Here is a 12260-nt window from a genome sequence, read left to right as displayed (position 1 = left end):
CAGAGCAGCACCAGGAACAGCCCCATCAGAAAATACGCCCGCTGGCTGGGGCCCAGGCTGGCAGGTGTGGGAGGGACGGCATGGGCTGCCAGGGCAGGAGAAGGTGCCTATGCAGAGCGTCATGGAGGCAGCCATGGGCTGGATCCAGTCAGTTGATGGGCCATATTTTCCCCATCCCTGCACTAGATTGTAGTCACTTGTGCAGAAAATAACCTGAATTGGAGATTGTGGGAGCACTTGACTAGCATTTCCTCACTATTTGTTTCTGTAATTTATAAATTAACTTAAACTATTTTTAACGAACTTGAATTGACACAGTACTTACATAACATGGGTCTCTCTCTGGTTCTGCCTGAATGTACTTTCAGGAGAAAACACACATTTTTCTTGCATTAAATAGTTTTAATAATATTTTATTTTGATATATAAGACTGTATTTTACAATCTATACTTCAGGCTCTGCCAGCTGTTCCTTTCTGACTTGAGGGTTTAAGGCCCAGCCCAATCTCTGTTGATTTCTTTAATACAGGACCAAACTCTTGGTAATTTCTCCATAAAGAGACATCTTTTCTACCAAGAATTTAGGCAGAAGGTCTTATAACTGAGCTGTCTTTCAGGTAGTTTGATTTAGATTCTTGCATGCATATAATTTTCATCATTTTACAACTCCAAATAGAGGAGGAGTTATCTTGAACTAACAATGATTTATTTGATACATTTAGTTTTAGAAGAGGGTTTCTGTGCATTTGAAGAGCTGCACTTTTCAATCAGCTGTTTCCGTGCCATTGAAATCAGTAGGGCTAACATCAGTAAGGTGTGATAAATCTGAGCTGATGTATACTGTTTGAAAACTCTGGTACCAGCAGTCATTTGTGTGTCCTAAGTGGCAGCATTTCCAAAATTAAACCCTCAGAGATAGTTGAAGTGAGGTCAAGTGAGCTTTTGGATGCTCAGTACTGCATTGGGATGCAGGGATCTATCTTTAGGCCCTATTGTATAAAATCTTGGTAACAGTTATTTTAAATCTAGCAACTACATCATAAATGTTCCCCATTTAGTGATTGGATAACAAGTGGTGACTTATGATAGCCCATGTGAGATGCATTTAAGATGCATCTCAGTGGTTGGAGTTAACCAACAAACCAATACATTTGAGCAGTCTTTTTCTTTTCAGTTAAAATGAATGAGCTGGAATTTAATTCCATTAGATTTGTCTTCCGCTTGTTTTGTGAGTTCAAGACAAAGCAGGCTTCCCTTGATAGCTAGGCCATAGAAACTGCATATGTCAGGCCCAATTCTGCATCTTTATGCATCCAGAGCTCATTTTGACTTCAGTGCACATATGAAAAATGCAAGATCGAGCCCATTATATGGTGTCTAAGGAGGGCAGTGTATGGTCAGGGAAAGAATTGGCCGTATTTGCAAGTGAACGGCAATTAAGCCAGTCATGAGTCTCCTGTGGCTTTTGTCAGTCAGTGCACACTTGTCTAGATGAAAGAGTCTCCTAGTGCAGTTGGGGATGTGGCAGTCAGTTTTATTTGATATGAATGTGCAGTCTTGTACAAAGTACACACATCAGTGTTACATGCTTGATATGTACATGAAAACCTCTTAGAAAAGAAGATGAAATTGGAGAGGGAGGGCTGCCGAAATTCATCTGATACTGCATGGAGAAATTTGCTCTCAGATGGTTTGAAATGTTACATGCTCAATTTCAGTTTGAATATTCATATGCTCCCAGCTTTGAAGATTTGTGTAGCCTGAGAATTAATCATTCTTGTAATAATTTGATTCCAATTAAATTGGGAGTGAATATCACGTAATCACATCCTTCAGTCCTGAAAGGCAAATGAATGGGTTCAAAGAGTGCTTCACAAAGGTGCTGGGTTGCTTTGAACTAGCATGCAATATACGGAGAGAGGAGCTCTCAAAATGAAGTCTGAAATTCGTTTTCAGGAATTTCCACCCAAGACCTACCCGAAACTCACTGCTGCCTTGCACTGGGAACTGGCAGATTACTGCTGTAAAAGCTGCTTCGCTCTGAAGCCTCTTGGTGTCGATGAGAAAAGACAGTCTTTGGAGTGCACCTTTCTTTTCTTTTTCTGTTGACTTCCCTGCCCTAGATATCTGGAATTTCTTGCCCTTTGTCATACGTCCCGTTTTAAACAGAGGAGAAGATTTTGAGTAGCTGTCAACTTTTGCTTCCAGTCTGGCTTGTTCAGCACACCGGGCCCTATATTCAGAGGCACTTAAGGGTCCACAGATTCCCACTGATAGGTTTAGGTGCCCAGCGCTTTTGAAAATGTAGGCTTTTTTGTAGGTGACAAATGTAGATTTAGTTGCCTGCTCTGAGGCAACCAGATGTGAATTTAGCAGCTTTGTGGATGAGCATGTATAACTGCTGATGATGCTACTGAGAGTTATTCATCCTGTGGAGAACAGAGCTCTTGAGCTCTTTGGGTCGAGATCACTGAACATATTCTCCTGGAACTCAACCCACCTTTGTGTGGCTTTCTGAGTTTTCCATTACCATGCTGTCACTGTCAGCGTCATTGTATGCCAAGGTGAGGGCAAGATGTGAAAAAATAATCAAGTTGCTTTCATAGAAGCCCTGCCTATGTGCTACACAAAGCCTGTGTCTTGTTTGCTTTCCTGATTTTGTGAAATTTAATTTACGCTGCCTGTAACAAGTAGAATAATACAATAAACTCAGGCCAGATCCTCACATGTGTATGAGTTGCTGTCGCTCCGTGGAAGGCAGTGGAAGTATGCTGATTTACACCCACAGAGAATCTGGCCCTTTGTCTTTATAACCTAGATCCTGCTCATCTAGTTCTTATTGTGCAAGTTGCAGTGCAAATAACCTGCTCCAGCATGAATGCAGCTTCTACTCAGCAGGTCTCCTAAGGTCTTGTCAACTATTATGTTCTTGACAGCATTTCTGATCCTTTTTTTAAAAAATGGCCCTAGAAACGCAATTACTTTTTCCCTCCCCCTCCATGTTACTGGAGAGAAGAATGTGCAAAAATGAATGAATCATTTGTACTTGACAAGGCTCCCACCTAGGTACAGTTCTGAAATCACCAACTGATAAAGTCTTAAAAGATATTGTAATGCCATACTGTCTTCACATCACCGCACTTGGCAGCTTATCCTGCGGTAGAATTGTTCTGCTTCTTTTACAGTGAAAGGTGCACAGGGCTTCGAAAGTTAACGTCTGTTTACAAGACTTCGCTTTATACTAGGAGTAGAACTCACCACAATATTTCCAATTTTAACATCTCGGTGACATTTTCAACATATGTTTACCTCTTTGATTTTGGTTAGCTCCAGAGCTGGTAAGTTTTAAAAACTCATTCAAATGTAACTTTGAACAGTCTTTTAAATATTGCAAGAATAAAAGCAGAGAGATGGAAGGAGTTTCAAGAAAATTGTCCAGGAAAGTTTCTCCCATATATTTTGACTCATTCTAGTACCGTGGGTCAGAAGATTTTTGTAAGCAACACGTGAAGAGTGACTCTGCATTGTTGCAGCTTTTTACCAAGTGAAAATGGTTAGTTTCATGACGGAAATAAAAAACAATCAAAAAGTATATTATGTATGTTCCAGAAAGGTCTAGTGGGCATAGAGTTGACCGAGCTGATTTGGAGATATCCAAGTGATTGGTTTCTACAGTATACAACCGACACACAGGGGCTTCCACATTACTCAGCATTCCCAAAGTCTTGCCAAACTGTCCGCAAGAAGCAAAACAAAATAGTTCTTGACATCTTTCCAGCAGTGAGTTTGAAAGATGATACAAACCTGCAGCTACCGATGCTAGGGGAAAGGGGATTAAAGGTCTGCCCTCCCTCAGACAGTTCTGCTAGGATCCATACTCAATAAACTTTTCAGTCAAAAGGAAAATGTTATTTGCAGTTATGTGATTGTGCCCTTAGAGGTGTGGAGATAACAAGTGCAGTAAGAGGAATACAGATGACAGGGAGCTTTACTGGGGTTTGGATATGAACCCAAGTAAGCAGAATGCATTTGCTTAAGAGTTTAAATTTGGAAGTAGGGTTAAAACCCCTTCAGGATTTCAAGATGACAGTCAGGATGTTTAGTTAGGCCAAAGAATATTCACACGTAGTGCTCAGATTGTTGTACCAGAAGTCATCCTTTTGCTCTAAATAGGCCTTTGCCAGTAACTCTCTCTGTCTGCAGGGATCTCATAAACACTGTAGAGAGAGTAGCAGTGTGATACCAATCCAGGGCAGGACTCTCTGGGAGTAATTACAGTACTAACCTCTAGACTTGTTTCTTATCAGTCAGCTTCATCCTGATAGAAAGCAGGGTTGGGAAAAGAGATCTTCCAGGAAGAGCAAATTAGTGACGCTCTCCAAACAGCTGGGGTGGAGATTGAGAGGAGAAAGGGGAAAAGATTTATATTAGCAGATGGAGTCCAGGGACTAAATTCAACCCCTGATGTAAGTGGGTGCAACTTCATTGCCTTCAATGATGTGCTCACTTTCACCATGGCTATATTTTGCCCTAAATGTAAGAATGAAATGGATGCTTCAAACAGGCTCACAGTTATAGCAGTGTGCATTTCTGCAGTCATCACTGTTACCCTTTGCTTTCCAGCAAATGATGAACCTGCCATCTCAGGTTCTGCATCTGCTAATGCTCAGAATTCACCCTTTCATGTCTCTTATGTGGGAGCAGGAGCAGGTGTTGGGTATTAGGTACTGGGCATGGAGGAAGTGCAAGCGAATGACTGAATTTGAACAGCTATAGAAAATACCCCATAGGAAAATCTATCGTAAAAAAGTGAATGTGATGCCGCTCTGAGGGTTTCCTTAGATCCAAGAGCTGACAAAGTGAAGGAAGTGTTAGAACTGAAGGTAAGAGAGAAATCTAAACTCTCTCTCTTTTGTGGCAGTTTAGTGTGACATTTAAAGATTTGACTTACAATTTTGAAGCTGCTGCATCTACTCTTTGCCAGGAGGGAGTGGAGAAGTGTTTTTCACAATTCTGCAAACCAGCTGATTCATCAGCCCAAGTTTAGTCAATCTTTCATTGATAAGATTCCTGACCTTTTCTTGGTAAATTCTCCAATGCAGACACAACTCCAGTGCAGAGCTGGTTTCAACAATGTTTATTTTCACAGTAGACTGAAACGCCCTGCAATACCAGAGAATTTATACCGGAAGGGCCAAAACCTGCTGGCTTTTCTCTTACAGGCAGTTCCATTTTTTAATAAAACAAGCAAAATTTGGCTCAGCATATGCTGAGGAATGAGTAAATAAATAATCTTTCCCGGACTGTGCATGTCACCATTTATAGTATGGTTTCGTTTTCAAAGACCTTGGGGAAAATATCTCTTCATCACTTGACGTGGTACTGGAAACTTAATCCCAGAGCTCCTTCAAACCAAACTAATGGGAAATGCTAAAATACCTCCCCTCCATGCACTTTTTTCCTCATAAGCCATGGAGGTACCACCCTCTAGTAGTAGTTGTATTTGAAGTTACCCTGTCTGGTTTCAGCTGTTATTACTAAATAATGTTATGCTAACAAAGCTACAGCCTGTGGGCATACTAGCAGAAGAGCCAGATGGGCTTATTTTTATGTTTGTGGCCTAGAAAAGAGGCTTTAGGCTCACAATAGTGGTCATGCTACTATCCAGTAATTTCAGTGGTATCAGTCTGTCTCCCCTTGTATTTTGGAAGAGTTTGGTCATTGGCTGCAATGAGGTCAGGCATAATCCTTGAATCTTTCCACTTGCTTGGTTTTCAATGAACTCAGCATGTCACCTGTCCTCATGGCCATGCTGAGGTACCATAGTGTGATATGAAATAAGGAAAACCACATGCGGCAGGGATGTTGGCAGCACAATGCTACTTTCTACCCAGAATCTAGCAACATGATTTACATTTCAGAATGTGCAGAGAGCAGCATGGAAGGTTTTATAATAATTGTGCCACTGAAATCAATGTAAGGATATGCAGAGACTCTTGCATGAGCTATGCCATTCATGACCGTGTGCTTCGAGTTCACTGAGCATCAGTAACCATCAGAACAGCAGGGACACCTAAGGACAAGGATATCTCACAGCTCCATCCCAGGGAAGAGATTATCTTCGTGTTTCAGCTGCTTGCATGTGTTGCAGAATGTCAGGAGGTTTGTTGTAATGGTAGAGTAGGGCTGGGATTAGTTAGCTTAACCTCAAATAATCTTTAAAACGTCATATTTAATCACTTTTTTTCTAATAAAGAAAAATATAAAGTAACTGGTTTCAGAAACAGACCCACCTGCCACTGTTGCTGAAGATGAGCTTGTTGTGTGTTTTAAGATTTGAATTAGTTGCTTTTTTTGGTTTATGTAGGTACATGAATGAATTTAGTAGGAGTATATATGTATTTTCTTTAGGTTTATTTCCCTTTTTTTACTAGGCCGGTGGTTAAAATCAGCTGTCCATTCTCTTTGGCCCCAGTTCAGCTAAGCACGTTGTGAGTTTCATTTTTCTTTATTCATCACAGCAGATAAGTACATGCTTAATTTTAAGGGCCTGTAAGTATGTGCCTCAAGTTAAGTATGTGCCTACATGATTTGTTGAAAAGGGCTCATCTGTTGAACTGGAGATTACAGGTTTTGCAATACTGAAACTACAAAGAATTCACTAAAATAACCTTGTTGCAAAATAAACCTGTCTGTCCCCTGCTAGATTCTCCACTTTGACACAAAACCTAGTTAGCCAGTAAGAACCCCGTTCTGAATAATAGTGTCCCATGGTCAAACCGCCCGGCAGCTCTCACTTGGCTACTCCAGGAAAAGTCCCAGAAAATAAGTCTTGCAGCAGGAGAACTACTGAACACACATTGTCACCGCCAGCCTGCACACTTCACAAAGGCTGCAGATTTAGCCAAAAGGGCAATATATTGATGGCACTTTTGTATATCTTCTATTACTGTTCTCATAAGAAAACCAAGAGAGAGGCCTCTTTATCTAAAAACACAATTGCATGAAAATGAACTGGGGCCAGCAAAGTAGCATGCGTGTTATCTTTCCCTTAACACTGGTTCACCTCTCCTCATCTCAACATGTAAATCCTATTGCTAAGGGGATTTAGTCTACGGGACCCACAGGAACAAAATCTGTGGATTTTTTTAAGAATGTATAGCTTCCATTTTTTCTCATTAAATCCTGTCATTTTTATGCAAATTTTTTTGCTCCTTCATGCTCTGGCGATAGGGTATCTGCTTACTTTCCAATTGCCATTCAGCATCGAGTTGGTGAGATGCGTGTAATATATACAGGCTAGTACCTATCTGAGGCCTCTTGCATATCTGGGAGGTAAATTAACCAAGCACAAAAGAAAGATGGAGAACATAGTTCCCTTATAAAGCTAGCACTGCCTTCCTTTCTGTATGCATGGTACTACCTTGATGTGTGTGTCTGCTTTCCCTGAATGTGAATTCAGTGACAGGCGCCCTGCTCAGGGTATGAAGGACAGACATGTCTGCATATATTTTCTCCTTGTAGCACTTGGGTGTGTGGTTGCTTCTCTGGGTGGTTCTTTGGCTGACTCCACTGCCAGCAATCTCTAGTTCTGGGTAACAACGCCTGGCAGCATTTTCGTAGTTGAAACACTCTGGTGTGTTCTTATTTAAATATGAGGTAGAGCAAGCACTGGTTTATAACTTTCAACCATATTGCTCCTCCCATTCCTCATTTTAATGCGTACAAAACCAGTTCACCCATCCTGTCCATCTAATTATAACCTGACGCCCCTCCCAGTCTTGCTCCTGTCATCTGTACTTTTTGTTTCTCTGCATTCTTTCCTAGACGTACGCTAGTACGACACCTAAATGCATACACTTTCATCAAAGGGCAATCTCACACCTGTTGCCTCTGAGTTACATTGTTCTTCTCTAGTGCAGCAGCCACGTTAGTATGGTTGCTTTCCTAACTGATGCATGGTAGGGAGATTTTAAATTCCTTTTGATTCTTATCCCAGAGCCGAAGTTCTGACTGACATGCAGCTATTTTTATTGCTGTATGTGATTGAGGCATAATCCTTTTTAACTTGATCCTTATTTCTCATTGAATCTGCCTACCTCATTATTTGTCTGGGAATGGCTACTTTATCTTGGTTCCTTTGGTACCAGGCTCTATCTTCTTCAGTACCAGTATATCCTATGCAAATCCTATGCAACCCTATAGTATGTTCTCTCCTCCTGTCTCGTGACCATCTGATAGGAATGCAGCTGGGCCTGAAATCCGATCTGAGATTTCATCATCAGTGCCCCACTCCCCAGAATTATATATTCCTTTTAGTTGGGTATGCAGCATCCAAGAAATGAAGTACGAAGCAAAGGTGAGTCAAATGGCCGCTTCTCAGAATCTCTCTAATGAGATTGACTTTAATAAGGACAACTTCCCCCGAAGTAACAAGAGTCTCTAGAATGAGGTTATCCTATGACCGAGTAAACCACAAATGTGTTTTATGTTTTCATAATAGTATCATGGCAGGGGCTTAACTAGGATGGAATAATGACAGTGACAAGCTGAGAAGAGTGGAAGGTGGTGGTGACCCCTGGCTTTCTTATTTATATGGCATTTGGGTAAAAAGAAGTTTCTTTCTGAGAGCTAAATGCTAGTAGGCTGATGGATCACATTTAAAGGAAAACCGTACAGGTGCACTGATGGGCATCATTGAGGTTAGAATCATTTGCCATGTCAGACTTGCTGCAACAAGTTCATGTTGCATGTTACAAAAATACAAGACAATGATATCTGTTTACACCCACATGTCGAGCACTCTGGTTGTAAGTAACTTGAATGTCAGCCCTTTTGGAGGCCCATTTGTGACGTGGGAGGAAGAAATGCTGAGTGTGTAATTCAGGCAATGAATACTGTGCTTAGCTGCAGTACTGAAAATACAAGGCTCGCTCGCTGTTTAAAAATAAAAAGTTAAAACCTTCTATTAAGAAAGCTAAAACCTTCTTTTAAGGAAGTGTCTAGGGGAGGGGATGTGGTATTGAATAACAGAAAATGTGTGCATGTGGTATTGAATAACAGAAAATGGATCAATTCAATGGCCAGGCTTTATGGAGAAACTTGAGCTTACCAGCAGTGTCCTGTGGACTGGTTTAAGTGCCGTCCATGCTACTGTTGTGCGCACTGCAGCCGCTGGGTCTGTTTCAAGAAGGGCTGCAGCGCGTCCAGAGATTAATATTTTTATGACAGGAAGCCTTTACTTCAGGCCGCTCTAATGTGTCATCTCCTCTGCTAGTTTAGTGGCTTTTGTGACACCTCTGATCATAACCACAGCTCTTCCTGAACTCATGCTTTTTCCTAACCCACCAAATATCTCTTTGAACATTCATTCCTACCACAGAGCGATCTACCCACATTCTCACAATAAAGAGCGGTGCTGGTTGGTAAAAGGGCAGGAGGGGAGTTGTACCCTTCTAGTCTTCTCTTTGCTGCAGTATTTTTGTCTTTCAAGGGGAAGCTGCTGTTAGTTCCTTCTTCAAACTGGCCATTCACAGGCATTTTCATTGAATATATATTTCACATGTTTAAGTGCTTCCCCAGTACAACCCCTCTGGGTACAAATAAAACAGAAAACAAAAGCTATGGCTTTTCTGAATTGAAAACAGCCTCAAACTTAAGTATAGCATGTACCAGCCGTTTTGTACCAGGGTATCTAGATACTGGTACTCCAATTGTCTTCCTACTCTGTCAGCCTGCAGGGACTTGAAACTTCATTATTGCTCATTCGCAGGGGTAGAGATGAGTATATATCAAGGTGGAAGTAGTCTTATCTCAGGAAAGGTGGCTTTTGGTTTTGCAACAGATTGATCTTTAAGGGAGAAGCTGTACACACACCCAAGCCAGAAAAGAAAGTTAACACTCGGGTTTAATGTTTCTGTGAAAATGGCTTTTTATTAAACAGAGAGGCTCCAGGAAGGCAACTTTTGTTTTTCAAACATGTAGCTTTTGTTCAAAACTGGAGTGGAGACTTCACCAGTGACACACCTCTTACTTGCCCTGAGAAGAAGCCAGAGAAAGAAGATTGATCTTGTACTGTGCCTTAAAGATGTGTAGAAATGGTGCTGTCATATGAAGAGACCAATTCCAGAGCTTTGTCCCTGCCGGTGAGAATGTCCTGCATCCGGCCTCCAGATGATTAATTCCAACAACGTTAATTTGGCTTTAAAAAGTTTGATTAGACTAAGTCACTTCCTCTTAGTTCTGCAAGGTCTGCTAGAATTGGTTAGTTATGCACTGTGCAAGCAACAGCTGCACACCCTTACTGCTTTGCTAATGTACCTCAAATCTGAGCTCCAAAACCCCTGCAATTCTGGCTCTGTCATCATCTGATCAGTGCTTGACTTTTCTGATCAGAGCTTTACATAAATGCTACCCATGTGTGTCAAAAGCTAAATACTTTCCAGCCGTGGTTAGTGGGAAGAATACATGGTATAAGCTCTATATCACAATCTAAATACAGTGCAGGAAAATGATGATTTTTCTACCCTATGCTGCATGAAGCAAAGCGACACTAGGGCAGCAAACAGTACTGCTCCTATTTCAGTACTATGCAAAAATGCGTTTTTAATCATTGCATTAGTTGATTCAGGAATATTAGCATTCCTCATCTTTTCAGCAAGCTGCTGTATTTTGAGGAAATCAAGGAAGTTAGAGCTCATAAATCAAGGTCATAGGGGTCTGGCATGAGAGTTACAGTCCAAAAACACATTCCAGATATTTTCTGAGAGTACAAGGAAATCTTATCTGCCTTTCCCATTTAAAATAACATCATTTCCACTTGGAGGAAAAATACCAATTAAAGGCTGGAGGCCTTAGAAAACACATTAATATATCTTAACAGTTCGACCTTAAACAACTATTAAATCTTCCTCTGACTGCTAATACATTAAGTTATGTGTTTTTAGTTTAATTAGAACATGATAGTAATCCATACTTCAGTTAAGTTCATTACACTTATAAACCTAATATTATCAAATTATCCATTGGTCATTAGCTAAGTAAGTCCACCATAATTAACATTCACAAAAATGCATAATAGCATGAATAGCCTTTAAACAGGCCTTCACAGCAGATAATGGGAGAGTTGAGACCAGGCTTTTTTGACTCCAGAGCTGGTCAAGCCCTGTCCAAGACTTGTGTTGAAGGCTTCCACCAATTGACCCAGCCTCAAATGGGTCATTCAGACTTGGGAGTGAAAGGTAGCTGGATGTGATGCTCGCCACATCACTACCTTGTGTGCTATGGGCCATAGCAATTGGTTTGCTATAGCAATGCTGGCCCAAAGGACCCTTGATTTGACTGTTGCAGCCTATTGGCCACTTTTTCATGATGAGCTAAATACAGTGGTTAAAACTGATTGATAAAGATGCCTTCAAATGGAGCATAAAAGAGATGCAATGAGGTAACAGGTGTGGTAGAATGCCACTAAGTTGGTAAAATACATAACCATATCACAGAAACTCGCCATATCTAATGTCATTCAGCATGTCAGTGACGGATCTAGTGGCACCATAGCAATAGATTTTCCTTTTTTACGGTGAAGATGCCAGCTTATTTTCCAAAATCACGTGCCTACAAATAAACATTAGTAGCTCTTTCATACTCAGAAACTGAAGTGTGATGATTTCCCTTCCTTATGAAAAACCTACAGCCCTCTTTAAAGGGTCAGAATTATACTCTTTTTTCTATATGTAGACTGCATAATTCACTATAATTTCATTATCCGTGTGCACTCAGAAATACACCACATAGCTCATCTGTAAGTGAAGAAGATAAGAGGCTATACCAACATGAATTTTCCTTAATAAGATTACACTATGATAATAGGCTACTCAAATAATGTAGCTCCTAATGATTTTATTCTCTCTTGCTTCCACATGATCAAGGGCAACATACATTAAAGTTGCAGAGCCATTTTTTAATTATGCAGGAATTAGTGTATATTTTATGTACCACCCTTAATGATGTTTTCTGGGGAATACTAATTCAGTATTACCATTATCAAAAAAAGTATGTGTGTGTGCATATGCAGCTCGGCAAATTTCTACAATATGCTTCTATTATTCTTGCAGGAAAAAAGCAAATGTAGGAACATAGTGCAGCATAGTGAGCTGTTTGGAAGGAGACCACATTTCATAGTTTCATAGTTTCTAGGGTCGGAAGGGACCTGAGCAGATCATCTAGTCCGACCCCTGCCATGGCAGGAAAGAGTACTGGGG

At 40.8% G+C, this 12260-nt stretch overlaps 1 protein-coding gene across 1 annotated transcript in view; it reads left to right on the top strand.

Annotated features, from left to right (window-relative positions):
- The window catches only part of LHPP (phospholysine phosphohistidine inorganic pyrophosphate phosphatase), a 161197-nt gene that overhangs the window by 78374 nt on the left and 70563 nt on the right, over positions 1-12260 (top strand). The window lies entirely within an intron of this gene.

This window comes from Crocodylus porosus, unplaced genomic scaffold, assembly GCF_001723895.1.
Source record: "Crocodylus porosus isolate Cpor-Errol unplaced genomic scaffold, CroPor_comp1, whole genome shotgun sequence".
NCBI classification, from domain to species: Eukaryota; Metazoa; Chordata; order Crocodylia; family Crocodylidae; genus Crocodylus; species Crocodylus porosus.
The sequence above is the reverse complement of the archived record's forward strand: the minus strand, read 5'-3'. Positions and strand labels throughout refer to the sequence as shown.